Genomic DNA, 25,509 nt, shown 5'->3' on the forward strand with positions numbered 1-25,509 from the left:
ACAGTATGGCGCCATTAATCTCCTTTTAGAGGACGTCTCAGATGAAAAATCTTGAAATAATACAATTTTGTTATTTCCAAGAACCGGGGGATCATTTTTTTTATAAAATTTTAGCAGTTCTATTTTGTCTTGGAATTTTAAAAATTTGACTATACACAATCTATTTTTTATAGTGCCATCTGGGCCTGGTCTCTTAGGGCCGAGCCTATGTGCTCTCTCAATTATAAGCGGTAGCATATGAGAGGGCATCCCTAGTGTTTGAGGTAGTGTGTGAGAAAAGAATTTTATTAAATCCTCATATTCAGCGTTTTCAGGGAGGCCTACTAACCTAACATTATTAGGCCTGGAACGGTCTTCAAGATCCTCCAGGCGCAACTGCATATTTTTAATTTTTGAATCTTGTTTATGTATTATAGATTCTTGTACATTCATTTGATCCTCTAAGTCAGAGATTCTGGTTTCAGCCTCATGCAACCTAGTTGCAAACTGTCTGACTTCAGTGGATAATGTAGTTATTTCCATAGATATAGTACCTAGCTCCTTTTTAATGGATTCAAATTTTGGCGAGAATAAGTCAGTTAGCTTAGAGAGCAACACTTGATGATCCATAGAGACCCCAGTGGAGTCATTTAGACTATCAGTACTGGAATCAGTTATTCTATTTTTTTATCTTTAGCTTTCACTGGCATTTTAGGCGATTTACTTTTCGCCTGAGTGCAAAATTTTTCCATTAACAAAAGAAAAAGAAAAGAGTGATACGTGAAAACAGAAAATAACAAAAAAAGAAAAAAAAAACATAAGACAATAAGAGACACAGTTGTGAATAGTGTAAAAAAAAAAAAATATACATAAATTCTAAGATATGGAAGCTTAGACTGCTTCAATGTTACTCAAAAAACCTCAGTTTATGCCCATCCAGGGCGTGAATGTGTTTTTTTTTTTTTTTTTAAAGTGTAGTGAACAACACAGAAGGAAGAGCCAGTGAGTCTCTAAATAGAAGAGTCTGACCAGTTAATTAACCCCTTAAGGACCAGCGACATACCCTGTATGTCACTGGCCTTTTTTTGGGACTTGATTGTTTTATAGTGCGGTCTTGCCACCAGCGTTGAGACTGCTCTATTCCACAAAGCCTGCTAGAGGGAGGGTATTAATAGCGTCTTCTTGCTAGACTTGTGCTATTATGTCCTGAAAAAACCCTTAATGACCAGTGACATACAGGGTACATTGTGGTCATTAAGGGGTTAATATGGTACTACAGTATACTGAAATATATTCCTCTCTAGATAGAATACCACAACTTCAATTAAGCTATAGGTAGAGTCATAATCTATGGGTCAATAGAGTTCCTGTATATATATTATACAATTTAAATGTGTGGTTAACATATAAGGATCTAGCAGAATAATTTTCAGGATTGGTACAACCTTAAAAAAAAAGGCTAAAACATATCCAGCAATATTTTCCTCTTTAAGCAACCTAGAGAATACACCCTACTAAAAACATAAAAAACAAAAGAATACAACAAGAATGAACAAAATAACTTAACAGGGCCTATAAATGTCCCATTGACGCTTTAACAGAGGGAACAGCACCAGGGAATAATTTGCATGATGAGACAATGTTTACATTCCCTTCTTTCCCTATTCCAGATGAATAAGTCTCAATGTTGAAGCACAAATTATATGCAGCAAACAAATGCAAACAAAGTTTCACACTGAGCAGCTTGGAAGAACAACAGCTACCATTTTTAAATGTTTCTTCAAACTTGGAGCAGAATACAGTTATACCCTAGGGGGCATTATTATCCCACAGCTGCTAGAAGAGACAACAGCTACCTTTCTTAAATGCTTCTTCAGACTTGGAGTAGAATACAGTTATACCCTAGGGGGCATTATTACCCCACAACGGGCATTTTAAAAAGCCTTGTGTTACTCAGGGAATAAAAGGTACCTCACCAAAGGACATCAGTCTCAGCCACAGTACTCCACCAGCTCCGCACTTCTCTTTCTAGTCAGCTCTCCACGCTGAAAAGTGTTGCAGTGGCCGGTGATTCAAACAGGCAAGGCGCTCTTTTTATTCTGGCGGGATGCCATTTATTCGTTCCTGACCACAGGATTTTTAATCAGCTCTTACTTTTCGAGACGGCACCGTAGCCCTTCAGCTTTAACAGATGCGGCAGATTACAGCTCCCAACATGACACTGCTCCCAGCACGGTACTCACATATCTCCACTCTAAAGAACAGCCTCAGTATGTTGCACTCTCCCGGCTGCTGCTGAAAAGTATCCCAGCCGTGGCAATATCGTGAGGCGCTAGTTTAACAGCTTTAGTAGGTTGCGGCTCTGGCGAACAAGCCGAAAATACAGCCTCTGTAGACTTCCACCTGCGCAGGCGATAGATTTAGCCCAGCTTCCTAGGGTGCAACGGCACCAACAGCGGTAGTGACGGCAGGGGGTTTGGTGAGGAAACAGGTTGCTGCTACTCCATCAAGCACGCCGTTCTCAGCGTGCTCTGGTCTCCACAGCTCCTCCCATCCGGAAGTCCTATATCGTTTGTTCCTGTGTGTGTGAGCAAGATTGTGCTTTTGTTCCTGTGTGTGTGATCAAGATTGTGTCTGTGTTTGAATGTGTGAACAAGAGTGTGTGTTTGTTCCTGTGTGTGTGTGAGCTTGTTCCTGTGTGTGTGTGAGCTTGTTCCTGTGTGTGTGAGCAAGAGTGTGTGCTTGTTCCTGTGTGTGTGAGCAAGAGTGTGTGCTTGTTCCTGTGTGTGTGAGCAAGAGTGTGTGCTTGTTCCTGTGTGTGTGAGCAAGAGTGTGTGTTTGTTCCTGTGTGTGTGAGCAAGAGTGTGTGTTTGGTCCTGTGTGTGTGAGCAAGAGTGTGTGTTTGGTCCTGTGTGTGTGAGCAAGAGTGTGTGTTTGGTCCTGTGTGTGTGAGCAAAAGTGTGTGCTTGTTCCTGTGTGTGTGAGCAAGAGTATGTGTTAGTTCCTGTGTGTGTGAGCAAGAGTATGTGTTAGTTCCTGTGTGTGTGAGCAAGTGTGTTTGTTCCTGTGTGTGTGTGAGCAAGAATATGTGTTTGTTCCTGTGTGTGTGTGAGCAAGAATATGTGTTTGTTCCTGTGTGTGTATGAGCAAGAGTGTGTTTGTTCCTGTGTGTGTTTGTTCGTGTGAGCAAGAGTGTGTGTTTGTTCGTGTGATCAAGATTGTGTGTTTGTATGTACGTGTGAGCAATAGTGTGCGTTCATGTGTGTGTGAGCAATAGTGTGCGCTTGTTCCTGTGTGCGCGAGCAAGAGTGTGCGCTTGTTCCTGTGTGCGTGAGCAAGTGTGTGCGCTTGTTCCTGTGTGTGTATGAGCAAGAGTGCGCGCTTTTTCCTGTGTGTGTATGAGCAAGAGTGCGCTTGTTCCTGTGTGTGTATGAGCAAGAGTGCGCTTGTTCCTGTGTGTGTATGAGCAAGAGTGCGCTTGTTCCTGTGTGTGTATGAGCAAGAGTGCGTGTTTGTTCGTGTGATCAAGATTGTGTGTTTGTATGTACATGTGAGCAATAGTGTGCGCTTGTTCCTGTGTGCGCGAGCAAGAGTGTGCGCTTGTTCCTGTGTGCGCGAGCAAGTGTGTGCGCTTGTTCCTGTGTGTGTATGAGCAAGAGTGCGCGCTTTTTCCTGTGTGTGTATGAGCAAGAGTGCGCTTGTTCCTGTGTGTGTATGAGCAAGAGTGCGCTTGTTCCTGTGTGTGTATGAGCAAGAGTGCGCTTGTTCCTGTGTGTGTATGAGCAAGAGTGCGTGTTTGTTCGTGTGATCAAGATTGTGTGTTTGTATGTTCGTGTGAGCAATAGTGTGCGCTTGTTCCTGTGTGCGCGAGCAAGAGTGTGCGCTTGTTCCTGTGTGCGCGAGCAAGTGTGTGCGCTTGTTCCTTTGTGTGTATGAGCAAGAGTGCGCGCTTTTTCCTGTGTGTGTATGAGCAAGAGTGCGCTTGTTCCTGTGTGTGTATGAGCAAGAGTGCGCTTGTTCCTGTGTGTGTATGAGCAAGAGTGCGTGTTTGTTCGTGTGATCAAGATTGTGTGTTTGTATGTACGTGTGAGCAATAGTGTGCGCTTGTTCCTGTGTGCGCGAGCAAGAGTGTGCGCTTGTTCCTGTGTGCGCGAGCAAGTGTGTGCGCTTGTTCCTGTGTGTGTATGAGCAAGAGTGCGCGCTTTTTCCTGTGTGTGTATGAGCAAGAGTGCGCTTGTTCCTGTGTGTGTATGAGCAAGAGTGCGCTTGTTCCTGTGTGTGTATGAGCAAGAGTGCGTGTTTGTTCGTGTGATCAAGATTGTGTGTTTGTATGTACGTGTGAGCAATAGTGTGCGCTTGTTCCTGTGTGCGCGAGCAAGAGTGTGCGCTTGTTCCTGTGTGCGCGAGCAAGTGTGTGCGCTTGTTCCTGTGTGTGTATGAGCAAGAGTGCGCGCTTTTTCCTGTGTGTGTATGAGCAAGAGTGCGCTTGTTCCTGTGTGTGTATGAGCAAGAGTGCGCTTGTTCCTGTGTGTGTATGAGCAAGAGTGCGTGTTTGTTCGTGTGATCAAGATTGTGTGTTTGTATGTACGTGTGAGCAATAGTGTGCGCTTGTTCCTGTGTGCGCGAGCAAGTGTGTGCGCTTGTTCCTGTGTGTGTATGAGCAAGAGTGCGCGCTTTTTCCTGTGTGTGTATGAGCAAGAGTGCGCTTGTTCCTGTGTGTGTATGAGCAAGAGTGCGCTTGTTCCTGTGTGTGTATGAGCAAGAGTGCGTGTTTGTTCGTGTGATCAAGATTGTGTGTTTGTATGTACGTGTGAGCAATAGTGTGCGCTTGTTCCTGTGTGCGCGAGCAAGTGTGTGCGCTTGTTCCTGTGTGTGTATGAGCAAGAGTGCGCGCTTTTTCCTGTGTGTGTATGAGCAAGAGTGCGCTTGTTCCTGTGTGTGTATGAGCAAGAGTGCGCTTGTTCCTGTGTGTGTATGAGCAAGAGTGCGTTTGTTCCTGTGTGTGTATGAGCAAGAGTGCGTGTTTGTTCGTGTGATCAAGATTGTGTGTTTGTATGTATGTGTGATCAAGATTGTGTGTTTGTATGTATGTGTGATCAAGATTGTGTGTTTGTATGTATGTGTGATCAAGATTGTGTGTTTGTATGTATGTGTGATCAAGATTGTGTGTTTGTATGTATGTGTGATCAAGATTGTGTGTTTGTATGTATGTGTGATCAAGATTGTGTGTTTGTATGTATGTGTGATCAAGAGTGTGCGTTTGTATGTATGTGTGATCAAGAGTGTGCGTTTGTATGTATGTGTGATCAAGAGTGTGCGTTTGTATGTATGTGTGATCAAGAGTGTGCGTTTGTATGTATGTGTGATCAAGAGTGTGCGTTTGTATGTATGTGTGATCAAGAGTGTGCGTTTGTATGTATGTGTGAGCAAGAGTGTGCGTTTGTTCGTGTGAGCAAGAGTGTGCGTTTGTTCGTGTGAGCAAGAGTGTGCGTTTGTTCGTGTGAGCAAGAGTGTGCGTTTGTTCGTGTGAGCAAGAGTGTGCGTTTGTTCGTGTGAGCAAGAGTGTGCGTTTGTTCGTGTGAGCAAGAGTGTGCGTTTGTTCGTGTGAGCAAGAGTGTGCGTTTGTTCGTGTGAGCAAGAGTGTGCGTTTGTTCGTGTGAGCAAGAGTGTGCGTTTGTTCGTGTGAGCAAGAGTGTGCGTTTGTTCGTGTGAGCAAGAGTGTGCGTTTGTTCGTGTGAGCAAGAGTGTGCGTTTGTTCGTGTGAGCAAGAGTGTGCGTTTGTTCGTGTGAGCAAGAGTGTGCGTTTGTTCGTGTGAGCAAGAGTGTGCGTTTGTTCGTGTGAGCAAGAGTGTGCGTTTGTTCGTGTGAGCAAGAGTGTGCGTTTGTTCGTGTGAGCAAGAGTGTGCGTTTGTTCGTGTGAGCAAGAGTGTGCGTTTGTTCGTGTGAGCAAGAGTGTGCGTTTGTTCGTGTGAGCAAGAGTGTGCGTTTGTTCGTGTGAGCAAGAGTGTGCGTTTGTTCGTGTGAGCAAGAGTGTGCGTTTGTTCGTGTGAGCAAGAGTGTGCGTTTGTTCGTGTGAGCAAGAGTGTGCGTTTGTTCGTGTGAGCAAGAGTGTGCGTTTGTTCGTGTGAGCAAGAGTGTGCGTTTGTTCGTGTGAGCAAGAGTGTGCGTTTGTTCGTGTGAGCAAGAGTGTGCGTTTGTTCGTGTGAGCAAGAGTGTGCGTTTGTTCGTGTGAGCAAGAGTGTGCGTTTGTTCGTGTGAGCAAGAGTGTGCGTTTGTTCGTGTGAGCAAGAGTGTGCGTTTGTTCGTGTGAGCAAGAGTGTGCGTTTGTTCGTGTGAGCAAGAGTGTGCGTTTGTTCGTGTGAGCAAGAGTGTGCGTTTGTTCGTGTGAGCAAGAGTGTGCGTTTGTTCGTGTGAGCAAGAGTGTGCGTTTGTTCGTGTGAGCAAGAGTGTGCGTTTGTTCGTGTGAGCAAGAGTGTGCGTTTGTTCGTGTGAGCAAGAGTGTGCGTTTGTTCGTGTGAGCAAGAGTGTGCGTTTGTTCGTGTGAGCAAGAGTGTGCGTTTGTTCGTGTGAGCAAGAGTGTGCGTTTGTTCGTGTGAGCAAGAGTGTGCGTTTGTTCGTGTGAGCAAGAGTGTGCGTTTGTTCGTGTGAGCAAGAGTGTGCGTTTGTTCGTGTGAGCAAGAGTGTGCGTTTGTTCGTGTGAGCAAGAGTGTGCGTTTGTTCGTGTGAGCAAGAGTGTGCGTTTGTTCGTGTGAGCAAGAGTGTGCGTTTGTTCGTGTGAGCAAGAGTGTGCGTTTGTTCGTGTGAGCAAGAGTGTGCGTTTGTTCGTGTGAGCAAGAGTGTGCGTTTGTTCGTGTGAGCAAGAGTGTGCGTTTGTTCGTGTGAGCAAGAGTGTGCGTTTGTTCGTGTGAGCAAGAGTGTGCGTTTGTTCGTGTGAGCAAGAGTGTGCGTTTGTTCGTGTGAGCAAGAGTGTGCGTTTGTTCGTGTGAGCAAGAGTGTGCGTTTGTTCGTGTGAGCAAGAGTGTGCGTTTGTTCGTGTGAGCAAGAGTGTGCGTTTGTTCGTGTGAGCAAGAGTGTGCGTTTGTTCGTGTGAGCAAGAGTGTGCGTTTGTTCGTGTGAGCAAGAGTGTGCGTTTGTTCGTGTGAGCAAGAGTGTGCGTTTGTTCGTGTGAGCAAGAGTGTGCGTTTGTTCGTGTGAGCAAGAGTGTGCGTTTGTTCGTGTGAGCAAGAGTGTGCGTTTGTTCGTGTGAGCAAGAGTGTGCGTTTGTTCGTGTGAGCAAGAGTGTGCGTTTGTTCGTGTGAGCAAGAGTGTGCGTTTGTTCGTGTGAGCAAGAGTGTGCGTTTGTTCGTGTGAGCAAGAGTGTGCGTTTGTTCGTGTGAGCAAGAGTGTGCGTTTGTTCGTGTGAGCAAGAGTGTGCGTTTGTTCGTGTGAGCAAGAGTGTGCGTTTGTTCGTGTGAGCAAGAGTGTGCGTTTGTTCGTGTGAGCAAGAGTGTGCGTTTGTTCGTGTGAGCAAGAGTGTGCGTTTGTTCGTGTGAGCAAGAGTGTGCGTTTGTTCGTGTGAGCAAGAGTGTGCGTTTGTTCGTGTGAGCAAGAGTGCGCGTTTGTTCGTGTGAGCAAGAGTGCGCGTTTGTTCGTGTGAGCAAGAGTGCGCGTTTGTTCGTGTGAGCAAGAGTGCGCGTTTGTTCGTGTGAGCAAGAGTGCGCGTTTGTTCGTGTGAGCAAGAGTGCGCGTTTGTTCGTGTGAGCAAGAGTGCGCGTTTGTTCGTGTGAGCAAGAGTGCGCGTTTGTTCGTGTGAGCAAGAGTGCGCGTTTGTTCGTGTGAGCAAGAGTGCGCGTTTGTTCGTGTGAGCAAGAGTGCGCGTTTGTTCGTGTGAGCAAGAGTGCGCGTTTGTTCGTGTGAGCAAGAGTGCGCGTTTGTTCGTGTGAGCAAGAGTGCGCGTTTGTTCGTGTGAGCAAGAGTGCGCGTTTGTTCGTGTGAGCAAGAGTGCGCGTTTGTTCGTGTGAGCAAGAGTGCGCGTTTGTTCGTGTGAGCAAGAGTGCGCGTTTGTTCGTGTGAGCAAGAGTGCGCGTTTGTTCGTGTGAGCAAGAGTGCGCGTTTGTTCGTGTGAGCAAGAGTGCGCGTTTGTTCGTGTGAGCAAGAGTGCGCGTTTGTTCGTGTGAGCAAGAGTGCGCGTTTGTTCGTGTGAGCAAGAGTGCGCGTTTGTTCGTGTGAGCAAGAGTGCGCGTTTGTTCGTGTGAGCAAGAGTGCGCGTTTGTTCGTGTGAGCAAGAGTGCGCGTTTGTTCGTGTGAGCAAGAGTGCGCGTTTGTTCGTGTGAGCAAGAGTGCGCGTTTGTTCGTGTGAGCAAGAGTGCGCGTTTGTTCGTGTGAGCAAGAGTGCGCGTTTGTTCGTGTGAGCAAGAGTGCGCGTTTGTTCGTGTGAGCAAGAGTGCGCGTTTGTTCGTGTGAGCAAGAGTGCGCGTTTGTTCGTGTGAGCAAGAGTGCGCGTTTGTTCGTGTGAGCAAGAGTGCGCGTTTGTTCGTGTGAGCAAGAGTGCGCGTTTGTTCGTGTGAGCAAGAGTGCGCGTTTGTTCGTGTGAGCAAGAGTGCGCGTTTGTTCGTGTGAGCAAGAGTGCGCGTTTGTTCGTGTGAGCAAGAGTGCGCGTTTGTTCGTGTGAGCAAGAGTGCGCGTTTGTTCGTGTGAGCAAGAGTGCGCGTTTGTTCGTGTGAGCAAGAGTGCGCGTTTGTTCGTGTGAGCAAGAGTGCGCGTTTGTTCGTGTGAGCAAGAGTGCGCGTTTGTTCGTGTGAGCAAGAGTGCGCGTTTGTATGTATGTGTGAGCAATAGTGTGCGTTTGTTCGTGTGAGCAAGAGTGTGCGTTTGTTCGTGTGAGCAAGAGTGTGCGTTTGTTCGTGTGAGCAAGAGTGTGCGTTTGTTCGTGTGAGCAAGAGTGTGTGTTTGTATGTATGTGTGAGCAATAGTGTGCGTTTGTTCCTGCGTGCGCGGGCAAGAGTGTGCGCTTGTTCCTGCGTGCGCGGGCAAGAGTGTGCGCTTGTTCCTGCGTGCGCGGGCAAGAGTGTGCGCTTGTTCCTGCGTGCGCGGGCAAGAGTGTGCGCTTGTTCCTGCGTGCGCGGGCAAGAGTGTGCGCTTGTTCCTGAGTGCGCGGGCAAGAGTGTGCGCTTGTTCCTGCGTGCGCGGGCAAGAGTGTGCGCTTGTTCCTGCGTGCGCGGGCAAGAGTGTGCGCTTGTTCCTGCGTGCGCGGGCAAGAGTGTGCGCTTGTTCCTGCGTGCGCGGGCAAGAGTGTGCGCTTGTTCCTGCGTGCGCGGGCAAGAGTGTGCGCTTGTTCCTGCGTGCGCGGGCAAGAGTGTGCGCTTGTTCCTGCGTGCGCGGGCAAGAGTGTGCGCTTGTTCCTGAGTGCGCGAGCAAGAGTGTGCGCTTGTTCCTGCGTGCGCGGGCAAGAGTGTGCGCTTGTTCCTGCGTGCGCGGGCAAGAGTGTGCGTTTGTTCCTGCGTGCGCGGGCAAGAGTGTGCGCTTGTTCCTGCGTGCGCGGGCAAGAGTGTGCGCTTGTTCCTGAGTGCGCGAGCAAGAGTGTGCGTTTGTTCCTGCGTGCGCGAGCAAGAGTGTGCGTTTGTTCCTGTGTGGGCTTGTATGTATGTGTGAGCAATAGTGTGCGTTTGTTCCTGCGTGCGCGGGCAAGAGTGTGCGCTTGTTCCTGCGTGCGCGGGCAAGAGTGTGCGCTTGTTCCTGCGTGCGCGGGCAAGAGTGTGCGTTTGTTCCTGCGTGCGCGAGCAAGAGTGTGCGTTTGTTCCTGCGTGGGCTTGTATGTATGTGTGAGCAAGAGTGTGTGTTTGTTCCTGTGTGGGCTTGTATGTATGTGTGAGCAAGAGTGTGTGTTTGGTCGTATGTGTGAGCAAGAGTGTGTGTTCGTATGTGTGAGCAAGAGTGTGTGTTCGTATGTGTGAGCAAGAGTGTGTGTTCGTATGTGTGAGCAAGAGTGTGTGTTCGTATGTGTGAGCAAGAGTGTGTGTTCGTATGTGTGAGCAAGAGTGTGTGTTCGTATGTGTGAGCAAGAGTGTGTGTTCGTATGTGTGAGCAAGAGTGTGCGTTTGTATGTATGTGTGAGCAAGAGTGTGTGTTTGTTCGTGTGAGCAAGAGTGTGTGTTTGTTCGTGTGAGCAAGAGTGTGTGTTTGTTCGTGTGAGCAAGAGTGTGTGTTTGTTCGTGTGAGCAAGAGTGTGTGTTTGTTCGTGTGAGCAAGAGTGTGTGTTTGTTCGTGTGAGCAAGAGTGTGTGTTTGTTCGTGTGAGCAAGAGTGTGTGTTTGTTCGTGTGAGCAAGAGTGTGTGTTTGTTCGTGTGAGCAAGAGTGTGTGTTTGTTCGTGTGAGCAAGAGTGTGTGTTTGTTCGTGTGAGCAAGAGTGTGTGTTTGTTCGTGTGAGCAAGAGTGTGTGTTTGTTCGTGTGAGCAAGAGTGTGTGTTTGTTCGTGTGAGCAAGAGTGTGTGTTTGTTCGTGTGAGCAAGAGTGTGTGTTTGTTCATGTCTGTGTGAGCAAGAGTGTGTGTTTGTTCATATCTGTGTGAGCAAGAATGTGTGTGTAATCAAGATTGTGTGTTTGTTCCTGTGAGGGCTTGTATGTATGTGTGAGCAAGAGTGTGGGTTTGTTCATATGTGTGTGTGAGCAAGAGTGTGTGTTTGTTCATGTGAACAAGAGTGTGTGTTTAAGCAACACCACCAATTATCTATGTGTGTGTAAAGACAACTGGATGGGATCTATTAATCACAATACAATCCACAGACATAAGATCATACGAATGATAATTAATCCACATATAATAAAAACACACACTCTTGCTCACACACACATATGAACAAACCCACACTCTTGCTCACACATACATACAAGCCCTCACAGGAATAAACCCACACTCTTGCTCACACATACGAACACACACTCTTGCTCACACATACGAACACACACTCTTGCTCACACATACGAACACACACTCTTGCTCACACATACGAACACACACTCTTGCTCACACATACGAACACACACTCTTGCTCACACATACGAACACACACTCTTGCTCACACATACGAACAAACACACACTCTTGCTCACACATACGACCAAACACACACTCTTGCTCACACATACATACAAGCCCACACAGGAACAAACACACACTCTTGCTCACACATACATACAAGCCCACGCAGGAACAAACGCACACTCTTGCTCGCGCACGCAGGAACAAACGCACACTCTTGCTCGCGCACTCAGGAACAAGCGCACACTCTTGCCCGCGCACGCAGGAACAAGCGCACACTCTTGCCCGCGCACGCAGGAACAAGCGCACACTCTTGCCCGCGCACGCAGGAACAAGCGCACACTCTTGCCCGCGCACGCAGGAACAAACGCACACTATTGCTCACACATACATACAAACGCACAATCTTGATCACACGAACAAACGCACACTCTTGCTCACACGAACAAACGCACACTCTTGCTCACACGAACAAACGCACACTCTTGCTCACACGAACAAACGCACACTCTTGCTCACACGAACAAACGCACACTCTTGCTCACACGAACAAACGCACACTCTTGCTCACACGAACAAACGTGTGTGTAATCAAGATTGTGTGTTTGTTCCTGTGAGGGCTTGTATGTATGTGTGAGCAAGAGTGTGGGTTTGTTCATATGCGTGTGTGAGCAAGAGTGTGTGTTTGTTCATGTGAACAAGTGTGTGTTTAAGCAACACCACCAATTATCTATGTGTGTGTAAAGACAACTGGATGGGATCTATTAATCACAATACAATCCACAGACATAAGATCATACGAATGATAATTAATCCACATATAATAAAAACATTAAAAACAATGTAAAAGAAATAATTAATAAAATAAACGATCAAATCTATCTAAATCTGATGAATCTGACCGCAGCTAGCTGAGGCCAAGCTTGAAGAGCATTGAATATCGCTCTGAGTTCCAGAATGTTTATTGGAAGGAGGGCTTCCTCCTGAGTCCACGAACCCTGAGCCTTCAGGGAGTTCCAGACTGCGCCCCAGCCCAGAAGGCTGGCATCTGTCGTCACTATAGTCCACTCTGGCCTGTGGAAACTCATTCCCCTGGACAGATGAACCCGAGATAACCACCAGAGAAGAGAATCCCTGGTCTCTTGATCCAGATTTAACAGAGGAGACAAATCTGTGTAGTCCCCATTCCACTGATTGAGCATGCAAAGTTGCAGTGGTCTGAGATGTAGGCGGGCAAACGGAACTATGTCCATTGCCGCTACCATTAGGCCGATCATTTCCATACACTGAGCCACTGACGGCCGAGAAGTGGAATGAAGAACACGGCAGGAAGTTAGAAGCTTTGATATCCTGACCTCTGATAGATTCAGTAGAAATTAAATTTTTTCTGACAGAGTTCCTAGGAAGGAAACTCTTGTGAGAGAGAACTCTTTTCTCTGTTCACTTTCCACCCGTGAGACCTCAGAAAGGCCAGAACAATGTCCGTATGGGACTTGGCGATTTGAAAAGTCGATGCCTGGATCAGAATGTCGTCTAGGTAAGGAGCCACCGCTATGCCCTGCGGCCTTAGAACCGCCAGAAGGGACCCTAGAACCTTCGTAGAGACTCTTGGCGCCGTGGCTAACCCGAAGGAAAGAGCCACAAACTGGTAATGCCCGTCTAGGAAGGCGAACCTGAGGAACTGATGATGGTTTCTGTGAATCGGAATGTGGAGATAAGCATCCTTTAAGTCCACGGTAGTCATATATTGACCCTCCTGGATCATAGGGAGGATGGTTTGGATTGTCTCCATCTTGAAGGATGGGACCCTGAGAAATTTGTTTAGGATCTTGAGATCCAAGATTGGTCTGAAAGTTCCCTCTTTTTTGGGAACTATAAACAGGTTTGAATAGAAACCCTGCCCCTGTTCCTCTCTTGGAACTGGGTGGATCACTCCCATAACCAGTAGGTCTTGAACGCAACGTAAGAATGCCTCTCTCTTTATCTGGTTTGCAGATAGTTGTGAGAGATGAAATCTCCCCTTTGGAGATGAACCTTTGAATTCCAGAAGATATCCCTGGGAAACAATCTCTAGTGCCCAGGGATCCTGGACGTCTCTTGCCCAAGCCTGGGCGAAGAGAGAAAGTCTGCCCCCCGACTAGATCCGGTCCCGGATCGGGGGCTACTCCTTCATGCTGTCTTAGAAGCAGCAGCAGGCTTTTTGGCCTGCTTCCCTTTGTTCCAAGTCTGGTTAGGTCTCCAGACTGGTTTGGACTGGGCGAAATTTCCCTCTTGTTTTGCATTAGAGGAAGCCGAAGCTGCGCCACCCTTGAAGTTTAGAAAGGAACGAAAATTATTCTGTTTGGTCCTTAATTTATTGGACCTATCCTGAGGAAGGGCGTGACCTTTTCCTCCGGTAATGTCAGAGATGATCTCCTTCAGGCCAGGCCCGAATAGGGTCTGTCCTTTGAAGGGGATGTTAAGAAGCTTAGACTTTGAAGTAACGTCTGCTGACCAGGACTTAAGCCATAGCGCCCTATGCGCCAGAATGGCAAAACCTGAATTCTTAGCCGTTTAATCTTGGTTAAATGAAAGCTTTAAGCTTGGTTAAATGAAAAACGGCGTCAGAAATAAAGGAATTAGCTAACTTAAGAGCTTTAATCCTGTCTAAGATATCATCTAACGGGGTCTCCACCTGTAGAGCCTCCTCAAGAGACTCGAACCAAAAAGCTGCTGCAGCAGTAACTGGAGCAATGCATGCAAGAGGCAGGAGAATAAAACCTTGATGAATAAAAATTTTCTTAAGGAGACCCTCCAATTTTTTATCCATAGGATCTAGGAAAGCACAATTGTCCTCGACAGGGATAGTTGTACGCTAAGCTAGGGTAGAAACAGCTCCTTCCACCTTAGGGACCGTCTGCCACAAGTCCCGTATGGCGACATCTATGGGAAACATCTTTTTAAAAGCAGGAGGGGGAGAGAACGGCACACCTGGTCTATCCCATTCCTTAGTAATTTCTGAAAACCTCTTAGGGACTGGAAAAACATCAGTGTAAACAGGCACTGCAAAGAATTTGTCCATTTTACACAATTTCTCTGGAATTACAATGGGGTCACAGTCATCCAGAGTCGCTAAAACCTCCCTGAGCAATAAGCGGAGGTGTTCGAGCTTAAATTTAAATGCTGTCATTTCAGAATCGGACTGAAGTAAAGCCTTCCCTGAATCTGAAATATCACCTTTAGATAGAAACTCCCTTGCACCGGCTTCGGAGCCTAGTGAGGGTATATCGGACACAGCTATTAAAGCATCAGGAAGCTCTGTATTTGTTCTAGCCCCAGAGACGTCTCGTTTTCCTTGTAACCCTGGCAGTTTGGACAATACCTCTGTGAGGGTAGAATTCATAACTGCCGCCATGTCCTGTAAGGTAAGGGAATTAGACGTGCTAGATGTACTTGGCGTCACTTGGGGGGGAGTTATAGGTTCTGACACATGGGGAGAGCTAGATGGCATAACCTCCCTTTTTTCAGTTTGAGAATTCTCTGGTGATAAATCTTTAAAAGCCATAATATGGTCTTTATAGTTTATAGATACTTCAGTACATTTGGTACACATTCTAAGAGAGGGTTCCACAATGGCTTCTAAACATATTGAACAAGGAGTTTCCTCTATGTCAGACATGTTTAACAGACTAGTAATGACACCAGCAAGCTTGGAAAACACTTTAATAAATGTGAAACAGCAATTAAACAAAAACGGTACTGTGCCTTTAAGAGAAAAAAACTAGCAGTTAAACTGCAAAACAGTATTAAAATGTAGTAAAGACTTTGAAATTTTTACAGTGTGAGTAAGGGACTAAAGCAACATCGCACCCACTTGCAAATGGATGACTAACCCCTTAGCCCCCAAACCGGATTTAGCCCCTTAATGACCGCAGCACTTTTCCATTTTCTGTCCGTTTGGGACCAAGGCTATTTTTACATTTTTGCGGTGTTTGTGTTTAGCTGTAATTTTCCTCTTACTCATTTACTGTATCCACACATATTATATACCGTTTTTCTCACCATTAAATGGACTTTCTAAAGATACCATTATTTTCATCATATTTTATAATTTACTATAAAAAACATTATAAAATGAGGAAAAAATGGAAAAAAACACACCTTTTCTAACTTTGACCCCCAAAATCTGTTACACATCTACAACCACCAAAAAACACCCATGCTAAATAGTTTCTAAATTTTGTCCTGAGTTTAGAAATACCCAATGTTTACATGTTCTTTGCTTTTTTTGCAAGTTATAGGGCCATAAATACAAGTAGCACTTTGCTATTTCAAAACCACTTTTTTTCAAAATTAGCGCTAGTTACATTGGAACACTAATATCTTTCAGGAATCCCTGAATATCCATTGACATGTATATATTTTTTTTTTAGAAGACATCCCAAAGTATTGATCTAGGCCCATTTTGGTATATTTCATGCCACCATTTCACCGCCAAATGCGATCAAATAAAAAAAATTGTTCACTTTTTCACAAATTTTTTCACAAACTTTAGGTTTCTCACTGAAATTATTTACAAACAACTTATGCAATTATAGCATAAATGGTTGTAAATGCTTCTCTGGGATCCCCTTTGTTCAGAAATAGCAGACATATATGGCTTTGGCTTTGCTTTTTGGTAATTAGAAGGCTGCTAAATGCCACTGCGCACAATACGTGTATTATGCCCAGCAGTGAAGGGGTTAATTAGGGAGCATGTAGGGAGCTTCTAGGGTTAATTTTAGCTTTAGTGTAGTGTAGTAGACAACCCCAAGTATTGATCTAGGCCCATTTTGGTATATTTCATGCCACCATTTCACCGCCAAATGCGATCAAATTAAAAAAAACGTTAATTTTTTCACAATTTTAGGTTTCTCACTGAAATTATTTACAAACAGATTGTGCAATTATGGCACAAATGGTTGTAAATGCTTCTCTGGGATGTCCTTTGTTCAAAAATAGCAGACATATATGACTTTGGCGTTGCTTTTTGGTAATTAGAAAGTCGCTAAATGCTGCTGCGCATCACACATGTATTATGGCTAGCAGTGAAGGGGTTAATTAGGTAGTTTGTAGGGAGCTTGCAGGGTTAATTTTAGCTTTAGTGTAGATATCAGCCTCCCATCTGACACATCCCACCCCCTGATCACTCCCAAACAGCTCCCTTCCCTCCCCCACCCCACAATTGTCCCCGCCATCTTAAGTACTGGCAGAAAGTCTGCCAGTACTAAAATAAAAGGTTTTTTTTAGGATCCCCCCTTAGCCCCCAACCTCCCTGATCCCCCCAAAACAGCTCTCTAAGCCTCCCCCTCTGCCTTATTGGGGGCCATCTTGGGTACTGGCAGCTGTCTGCTAGTACCCAGTTTGCACACAAACAAATGTTTATTTTTTTTATTTTTTTCTGTAGTGTAGCTTCACCCCCAACCCCCCGACCAACCCCCACAACATAAATTACATCTAAGGTTTTTTTTTTACATTCATGGTCCCACTTTTATTTTGTTATGGGACACATTTTTCTGTAGTGTAGCGGTTCCCACCCGCTCCCTCCCCGTGCACATGCACGATCCCGCCCCCCTCCACATGACCAGGGCCATCGATGGCCGCCACCCACCTCCCACACCGGCCATCGATGTCCGGTGCAGAGAGGGCCACAGAGTGGCTCTCTCTGCATCGGATGGCCGTAGAAGGTTATTGCAGGATGCCTCCATATCGAGGCATCACTGCAATAACCGGAAAGCAGCTGGAAGCGAGCAGGATCGCTTCCAGCTGCTTTCCACACCGAGGACGTGCAGGGTGCGTTCTCAGGCGTTAACTGCCTTTTTTCTGAGGACGTACCCTGCACGTCCTCGGTCATTAAGGGGTTAAAAAACGTCAACCACCGGTAAAAGACTGTTAAGCACCTTGCCACAGCTCTGCTGTGGCTCCTACCTGCCTCAAATATGATTAGGGAAGAAATAAGCCCTCTATAGTGGTCCTCAGATGCAAGAGGACTCCTCTAGGGAAGCTGGATGTCTCAGTCTGAAAGAAACTGCGCAACAGAAGCACGAAAATAGGCCCCTCCCACCATGTACTCGATGTCAGAGGGGCCTTAAGGAAATACTCCTAGGAGTATCTGACTATGCCATGTGGAAAACTAGGCCCCAACTAAAGACTTATCACCCTCAGAGAAAAAAAACGTCCCATTTATGAAACATGTAAACGTTTTGTCACTAATTAATATGAAGTAAAAAGAAAAACTAAGATATCAGCGCTACTAAGGTTGTGAGTAATTATATAATAGAATTATAATATAATGAAGTAATATGCAAAAAATATAAATCTAATATACTCCTGGATAAGGAAATGAAGTACAAATGTTTAACTGTATTGATCAACAGTAGAAAAAGTTAAAACATGCCACAACACTGCTGAAAATGAAATACAGGATAAGTCCCATTAAAAGTCTCAAAGAATAGAGATGCTTTACAAATTGCAGCTGTAGTGGTATTGGTAATTAATATGAGTATGAACATAAGCATTACCCCATTTTGTAAGCATGATCCCAGTCGTTGCAAAATCACTGCATCTAGCTTACCTCAATATACACAAGGTTCTGTCAGCATTTTCTAGACTTATCCTTTCTCTAGAAATAAAAGTACTGAACATACCTCAAAGCAGGTAATCTGCAGACCGTTCCCCCAACTGAAGTTATCCCATACTCTTCAGTTATGTGTGAGAACAGCAATGGACCTTAGTTACAAACCGCTAAGATCATCAACCTCCAGGCAGAACTCTTCTTCTAATTTCTGCCTGAGAGTAAAACAGCACAACGCTGGGACCGTTTAAAAATAACAAACTCTTGATTGAAGGCAAAACTACACTAAGTCACCACATATCTCTTTATACTTCCTATCTTGTCGAGAGTTGCAAAGAGAATGACTGGGGGTGGGGGTTAGGGGAGGAGCTATATAGACAGCTCTGCTGTGGGTGTCCTCTTTGCAACTTCCTGTTGGGAAGGAGAATATCCCACAAGTAATGGATGAACCCGTGGACTGGATACACCTTACAAGAGAAATAGCATTGAGTTCCAAAATATTGATTGGAAACCTCACCTCTTGAAGTTTCCAAACCCCCTGTGCTGTCAAAAGACTCCCAACCTGTAAGACATGCATCCATTAAGAATACAGTTCAGGAAGGACGAACAAAAGGAGGCCCTCTGAATAAAACTTCCATGCACATAGCCACTGAAAGAAATGTTCTAGACTGTAAATTAGACAAGCTAACGCCACTTACAATTGACTTTTGTCTGATAAAGACAAAGACATAACACACAATCTTTCTAGAAACCCAAAAAGAAGGTGACCCTTGTCTGAGGAATCACGAAACTTTTAGGTAAATTAAATCCTCTAACCATGTCTTGAAGAAACAAAACTTAGTTGATTCATGAGGGATTCCACAAAAGAAAAGTCCATATATTTGAATGCTGCTCTAATATGTATGTATTGGTTACTTGTAAAGCACGTCTAATCACCCGTAACGGACTCAAGACGCTGCTCAATTAATTGACCTCGAACGGATGAAAGGCTGAATGGACCTCGCTGGGAATCGAACCTGCAACCCTCAGGTTGCTACAGAGCTCAGACACAGTGCATTAGCATGCTTAGCTATCTGTCCGGGTTTAATAAAAGAAAAGTTTAAGCTAATACCAAGATATCATCCAAATAAGGAAGCACCACAATACCCTACTGCCTGAAGACAGAAAGAAGGGCACCAAGAACCTTTGAAAAGATTCATATAGCTGTCAATAAACCAAATGGAAAAGCGACAAATTGGTAAAGCTTAAAAAGAAAATTTCAGAATCCACAAGTGGTCTGAATTAAATAAAATATGAGGATAAACATCCTAAAAAATGGAGTGGACATGAAATGGCCTTAACAAAAAGGCATAAAAGTCCTTATAATCGCCAACTGAAAAGTGGAGACTCTAACAAAACAATTTAAAAGTATTCAGATCCAAGATTCATTGGACTGAATAAACCTTTCTTCTTAGAGACAAAGAATAGAATTGAAATAGAAACCAAAATCCTGTTCCTGCAAAAAGAACTGGCATAATCTTTCCTGAAAAGAAAATTCACAGAGTGTACTGAGAAAGATTCTTCCCATAGGAGGTCTCATTCTAGAAATCTATTCAAACCCTAAGAATAATATAGAATTTGGACTGGGTTCATCCAAAAACAATTTAATCTGCCCCCCACCAGAAGGACTGGTTTGAGAACCGCACCTTTATGCAGTCTATATAGCGTTTTTCTCCCAGAAAAATAAAAAAAACGCTTCTTCAGTGCTTACACTCTGAGTTAACCAAATTAGCAGCTGATACAAACAGTAGTTATTATTACCCAAATAAATGGTACACAATAAACTGACCTCAAAGGCCAAAGGGCTGTATTAACCCTGCCGGGGAAATGAATCTATAACCCTTGGGTCTAGAACAAGCGTTTGTAGTCAGGACATTCACCAACTGATCTACTTCACCGGACTAAAAGTAGGGCAGAAAAAAACTCTAAACCTCCAGAAATAGTGGAGATAATAGAAATCAAACAAATTATTCTCCCAACAAGAGAGATATAATAAAATATATTTGAAATCATAATAATATATATAGTAAACATAATTAAATGAATACATCTAAAAGTAAATAAACAGAGTTATATACTTAATAATCTGAAAACCGCTTATGCTAACTGTTCAACAAAGGATGAGAGAACAGTAATGTCAGCCACAGATAAAGATGAGCTAAAAATATAAACAGTACGTGAATATGCTCTACTAAGGTTATATTCAAATTCTAAAGAATCCTTAAAACAAGTACCAATTTTCATAGAAATAGTAGTACAGTCCCAAGAGGGAATCAGAATAACCATTCTCTAGAATATAATACAGGTAGTATATTGAATAGGAAAAAAACTCTAAAGCAAAAATGTTAACATCCAGATTTGAAAAGTATTATTAACATAGTTAATAGGAGGACTAGACTCCTAAAAGCTATAAATAGAAAAATTTCCTTAACAAAGAACAAAAAATGATCAAATGAAAAATAAGGAGAATTTTCAACAAACTGTCTGATACAGGAGCCTTTGAACCAAAGAAACCTTCATCAGTAGAATAAACTTAAATATGCTGTTGGTCAGAACAAAATTACAATTTTGAAAAGACCTCATAAGTTTATTTAAAGGCATAATAGCAGTCATAACCTTTTATGATATAAGCAACAACATGTGATGTTTGCAGATGAAATCAAGTACATGAACTGAATATGTAAAAAACAGTAAATGTTATTGTACATGTAGAAACATTGCTAGCATAAAACATGATAAATAAATGCCACATAATTGAGCTGAAGAAATAAAAGAACACACATAGCTTTGTAGAATTGTGTTCCAAGGCATCATAGTTTCTACAGTAACAGAGTCAGGATCAGAATGAGACTTCTCGCAAAATGTAACAGAAAAAGAAAAATAACATTAGGCAAAACATTCAATTTCCACAATGTAACAGTTTCAGTATAGAAAAACAAAAGCAGGCATAATAGCTCTCAAAGTGTTCATGAAAACAGCAAGCAATAGAGGGAGAGGGGTAAAATAACTAAAATTTGGCACCAAGAATGACGATTACGCAAAAAGAAGTTGAAATTTTTGGTGCAAAACACCAGGAAATGACAACTTGCGTCATAAACGCAATTTCGTGCCAAAACAACTAGCGTCAACAAAGATGCAGGAAATTACGAAATTTGCGCCATCAAAGGCACATATTCGCGCCAGGAGGCAAAGTTTGTAAAACTGAATTGTGGGTGTGGTGAGGGGTGTATTTATAGGCATTTTGAGGTTTGGGAAACTTTGCCCCTCCTGGTAGGATTGTATATCCCATACGTCACTAGCTCATGGACTCTTGCCAATTACATGAAAGAAAAAGCCCATGTAAACATTGGGTATTTCTAAACGCGGGTCTGTTTGTTTTCCCTAAGCGCATCTAGCACGCTGTCTATTCACAGCCGGCCCGATCACGCCATTAAACTCAATGTAGCTCGCTCCCGCTCTGGTCTGGTAGCAGGAGCGAGCTTCATTGAGTTTAATGGTGCGATCAGGCCGGCTGTGAATAGACAGCGTGCCGATGCGCTTAGGGAAAACAAACAGACCCGCTCAGTAGATCCAGGAGCGGCGTACTGTTAAAGTAATTTTCATAGGAATTTTTCTCTGAAATCCTTTCAGGTATAAAGTTAGCGCTAAGCTGATGTTATATAATTCTGCACTATGTGCAGAATTATATAACATTATTTTGTGGGTTTACTGGCCCTTTAAGGGTATGAAAATTTAAAAATGGTCTGGTCACTAAGCGGTTAATGGAGCGGAGATTGAGGGGTTTGAATACTTACCCTTCCATTTAGTTCCTTACTGCATCTCTCATTCACCCAGCATTGTGGGGGGGGGGGGGCAGCCCCTGGATGACACCATGTGATGTCATCAGCAGTTAATCTGCTTGCTCACTGGTTGATAAGCAGAACACCTATTGCTTTATTAGCAGACAGTGACTGCCACACCTCACAAACATAAAACAAATTCAGTTATAAAAACATCAGTTTTACAAAAAATAAAATAACCAACTTTTTTAGATGCAACAGACAATATGTACCTTTATGTGGATCCTTCCTGCAATAAGGAATGTAGTGAACGCAAAGAAAAATTCTACTTCACAGACCACTGGTGACAATTGCCACATATAGCTTACTTTAAAAAAAATCAAACTTTAAGATATAAAATATATTTGTATTATAGTTTTATTTGTGTAAGCATAAAGAACTGAAAATGCAATCTATAAAATCTATTACATAACTTTTAGAGGGAAAAAAAAACATTAGATCACTTCAACTGACAACTTAGATGCAAGGGAAACAATTCAATAAAATAAATATGTTTTAAGGCAAATCATATAGCAAGTAATGCTCCTTCCTGTATTTCCAGGAGGAAAAAATTGTAAAGTTTTGCAGCTACTCATAATCAGGGAGAGACTTGCACCTGCAAATTCATTTGGATAGCTCTCTCTATCCATGGCATATTACTCTATAATAATAGAATTGAAGACTTACATTTATTTTGCTCAGTGAAAAGCAAACAACAAAAAAATAATTTCAAGAAAAAAAACAAGAATATATTATAAACTAACATTTGAAAACAAACAGCGCACAAATGATGCAGGTAACTAAAACAATGATAAACGTGTTACTATTGTTTTTGTGTTGGTGACCATTTGTACAAAACAAGACAACTTTATTTAAACTCAAATAAACAATAACTGCCTATAATTTCATTTTAGGCCACTAAATTAGTGATAACATTGCAACAAGATATTTTTGTCAAATCAGAATTAAGGGAAAAAATAGGAAAATAAAACACCCTTTTTTTTTTTACATAAGTTAACAAACTTTCTTGTAAAATTACTGTTTAGAGGCAGAAGTGAGATGATCAGGTCCTGCAATACACATTTTACAATCCAAAAAATAGATAGCAATAGGCAATGAATGGTCTAAGTATATACATGAAACAGAAGTCTATTAAATAATCATGTAATTTACATAACTATTCACATCTTGTAAGGCATTGGATTCTAAAGAAGGCATCAACACATTGCAAAACAAAGGGGTTAATCATTGCCGCTACCCTGGCATTTTTACCATTACCTGACTGCACTAACAGTTTTCAGAATTTATCCATAGTAAGAAATAATGAACCACTTTTGGTTTTAAATGTAAGCATTCTTGCAATAAAGTTGTATTAGAAGAAATGCTTATAGTCCAGTTAAAGAGACAGAGAGGTCAAAATTAAACTTTCACGATTCAGATAGGTCATACAATTTTAAATAACTTTGCAATTTGCTTTTATCATCAAATTTGCTTTCTTCTCTTGGTATTCTTTTTCGAAAGCTAACCCTAGGTAGGCTCAAACAGATTTCTAAGCCTGTGAAGGTCGCCTCTTATCTCAGTGCATTTTGACATTTGTTTGCAGTTAGAGACTGCTAGTTCGCGTGAGTCATATGGGTAACATTGTGCTCACTCCTGTGGTGTTATTTATAAGTCAGCACTGATTGATTAAAATGCAAGTCTGTCAAAAGAACTGAGATAAGGGGGCAGTCTACAGAGGCTTAGCTACAAGATAATCACACAGGTTAAAAGTATATTAATAAAACTGTGTTGGTTATGGAAAACTGGGGAAAGTGTAATAAAGGGATTATCTATCTTTTTAAACAATAACAAATTTCAAGTAGACTGTCCCTTTTAAGCAGGGTATACACATATGCTGTGCATGCCCCATGCATCCACAAATACTGCACCTGCTCAGAAAGTCAGCAGTGGATTATATGATACAAATGGATACTTTACTGACATGATGTATTCCATCACTAGTTCTCTGACCAGACATTGTATTTGAATGTAGTGACATGCTGACAATTTATGCACAGACTACATTATGGGCTCAAGTTAAATGTAAAATTGTGTTTTTCCTGAGTATTTTCTGCTCCTACAGCCGTTTTATTTATATAGAAAAAGTCATGTTACTTTGTTAGTAAGTGAAGATCAGTTCGTATACAAGCACAGATTGTATGCTCAGCAAGTGGCAAACTTCACAAAACCCTGTGTCACTATAAAGGCACCCCTGGTGTATATATTTACTAGGTGTAAAACAGAATGTTCATTCCAGCCTACGAGTACAGAAGTACCATTGTGCAGCCCTACTGATATTTAATTCAGATGCATATTGCTGGCCACATTCATTTACCCTGCATTAAACCCCTAATAGAAGATAAATCTGCCTCTTACTAAAGACTCATTAAAGGGCCATAATACCCAAATGTTTAAACACTTGAAAGTGATGCAGTATAGCTGTAAAAAGCCGACTAGAAAATATCACCTGAACATCTCTATGTAAAAAAGAAAGATATTTTACATCAAAAGTTTCTCAGTAGCCACATCCCATTGTAAAGGACTTCTAAGCAGCATATCAGTATGTCTGTCCCGGGACAGCCGAAGGGTTGAGCCTCGTGCACTCATGTTATTTCCCTATTCAGTGTAAGGAAGTTTACAATGAAATCTCATGAGATCACAGTAAAAGAGTTCATGACCTCAGCACTGCTGATGCTGATTGGCTACTGTTCATTTCTTCATTTTTTTTTACCTGCAGCTGGGCTGCAGCCGAGTATAACTTTTTACACAGAACTTACTCTGCTGAGCTGAGGAAATTGTGAGGTAAAATATCTTCCTTTTCTACATAGAGATGCTCAGGTGATATTTTCCTGTCAGCTTTTTACAGTTATACTGCATCAGTTTCAAGTGATTTAGCATATGAGTATTATGTCCCTTTAAAGGGACACTGAACCCAAATTTTTTTCTTTCATGATTCAGATAGAGCATGCAATTTTAAGCAACTTTCTAATTTACTCCTATTATGACATTTTCTTCATTCTCTTACTACCTTTAAATGAAAAAAAAAAAAAAAAAAAAAAAGGCATCTAAGCTAAAGAGCCAGACAATTTTTGGTTTAGTATCCTGGGCAGCACTTGTTTGTTGGTGGGTGAATTTATCCACCAATCAGCATGAAAAACCCAGGTTGTTCACCAAAAAAAATGGGCCGGCATCAAAACTTACATTCTTGCTTTTCAATAAAGATACCAAGAGAATGAAGAAAATTTGATAATAGGAGTAAATTATAAATTTGCTTAAAATTGCATGCTCTATCTGAATCATGAAAGAAAAAAATTTGGGTTCAGTGTCCCTTTAAAGGGACATAATACTCATATGCTAAATCACTTGAAACTGATGCAGTATAACTGTAAAAAGCTGACAGGAAAATATCACCTGAGCATCTCTATGTAGAAAAGGAAATCACGAAAGAAAAAAATTGGGTTCAGTGTCCCTTTAAAACAGCTCTTGCTGTACTTGCCCAACACTCCATAGCGAGGGCAGAAAGCACATTCTGTAACCTGGGTTTGTGTTTTGTCAACGCTACAGATCAGTAGTTGGTTTAGGTAAATGGATGTATGTTGAAGCCCTTGCTTTGTTTGTTAACCTCTCTAGTGTGGGACAAAATATTTATAAAGTTCCTTTAATGGAGAGATGTTGCCATATATGAGAAAAGTAAACTGTCATGGATTAGATAGAGATTTCAATTTATTAATTAAAAAACAACTTTCCATTTTATTTCTGTTATAAGCATTGTTCTTTCGTTTTCCTTTAAAGGATATACCTGGGTAGGCTTAAAGGCGCTCAGGAGTTTGCACGTGTCTTCAGCATTTTATGGCAGCAATGTTATACACTGTTGCAAACACTGCCTCCATGTGCTAAAGATGCACATTTACTGCTTCTGACTCTCTGGCAATGTTCTGCTTAGAAGCAGCAATGTTTGGGGCTCCCAAGAGTAACTTTAATTATGTGTTCATTACATCTAATTATTTTGATTATTATTATGTGAT

The sequence above is a fragment of the Bombina bombina genome, chromosome 9 (genome assembly GCF_027579735.1).
Source record: "Bombina bombina isolate aBomBom1 chromosome 9, aBomBom1.pri, whole genome shotgun sequence".
Taxonomy (NCBI): Eukaryota; Metazoa; Chordata; class Amphibia; order Anura; family Bombinatoridae; genus Bombina; species Bombina bombina.